Raw genomic sequence first — 1,469 nt, 5'->3', positions numbered from 1 at the left:
TTTTGTGAGCACAAGAATATGTCTAATGGCACATTCCTACATATTGTTTAAAATTTTATTTTCATTACAAAACTAAGAAAAAGGTGCATTTCAAATTGGCTATGTGGTTGAATTATTACCCTTTGCTTTTGACTGGATGATGAAAAGCCAGTCCTCTTGCAGATAAAGAATAATTAAATGTGCTGATGGAAGATCTTTCACTGAAAGCCGTTTCTTGTTCTTCAGGGAAATGAGACTTGGGGATCATTTGTTTAGGTTGCTAGTATTTGAACTTATCTGAGAGTGACAAAGATTCCTTAACTAAACTCTACTCAAGTTCCTTTGAACTCTTTTATATAGGACCTGATCTTTTTTTTCTTTAATTTTAATCCCAGGATAGTTAATATACAGTGTTATATTAGATTCAGGTGTACAATACAGTAATTCAGCAATTCCATATATTACTCAGTATTCATCAAGATAACTATACTTTTGTTTTTAATGTATCAGTTTTTTAATTAGGTTTTTTGTAAGAAATTTAGAACACCAATTGTGAGGGTAAACTCCATTTGTGAGAGAAAACAGAGTGGAGGTAGCCCTGAAGCCGAGGAACAGCTTTGATTTTTGGCAGAATTTGCAAGTCCACAGCTTCCTGATCAACCTCGCACTACTCTGTAATCTCATATTTCTCTTTGACCGTGTTGAAGATCTCACCTTCCTGTTGTCTGGGTTTACACAGCTTCTTCTTGAGATGTTTGGGGATTTTCACACTGCTAATATCAATTTTGGTGGAAGTGGCAATGACAGGTTTCTAGTGTGTTCTACACAGAGGAACTCGATCGAAGGCCAGATCCAGTCACAAGTAGCAGGCCGCTGCTCGGTTGCTTCAGGAAAACCACCCTCTTGCCTCTGTGGTGCCCAGTGAGGATGATCAAAATGGTCTCAGGGGTGATGCTAGCTCAAAACTTTCTCACGTGCTGACTGAAAGGTTGTTGCTGTGGCTCAACAGCTTTCGAGGCACATCTTCAGTAGGATAATACCTAGGCATTTTGCGAAGTTTAAATGTACCACCATTCCTGTCACCAAGTGGTTTTGTGACAGTATCAAGAACCTTCTCCTTCTTTTTCTTTTCAATCCTGGATTTAATTGCTGAATACTTCCTCTTGTACATGGTCTTTCTTGAATACATAGCCAATCATAACCAACAGGAATATTTGCCAATTCCTCTGATTAGGACAGGATTTCAGCTATGGTGGGGCTTCCCCTTATTTGGCATTTTAGCCTTGAGGTTACCCTTCTTAACCTTGCCACCAGCATCAGCCTTCTTGGCTTCAGGTTTCTTCTTATTATCCAGCTTTTCAGGTTTTTTACCCGCCATGTTACAAGATGGGAAATAGAACTCAAAATAACTGTACTCTTAATGCCCTTCATTTATTTCACCCATTCCCCCTCCCACCTCCCCTTTGGTAACCATCAGTAGTTTGTTCTCT

General features: G+C 39.1%; 1 pseudogene; it reads right to left on the bottom strand.

Moving 5' to 3' along the window:
- Positions 1-477: 477 nt before the first annotated feature.
- On the bottom strand, positions 478-1,357 carry LOC112818793 (large ribosomal subunit protein eL6 pseudogene; annotated as a pseudogene).
- Between the last annotated feature and the right edge of the window lie 112 nt (positions 1,358-1,469).

Source organism: Callorhinus ursinus, unplaced genomic scaffold (genome assembly GCF_003265705.2).
Source record: "Callorhinus ursinus isolate GAN/ISIS: 27379988/994484 unplaced genomic scaffold, GSC_fseal_2.0 scaffold10475, whole genome shotgun sequence".
Lineage (NCBI taxonomy): Eukaryota > Metazoa > Chordata > Mammalia > Carnivora > Otariidae > Callorhinus > Callorhinus ursinus.
The sequence above is the reverse complement of the archived record's forward strand: the minus strand, read 5'-3'. Positions and strand labels throughout refer to the sequence as shown.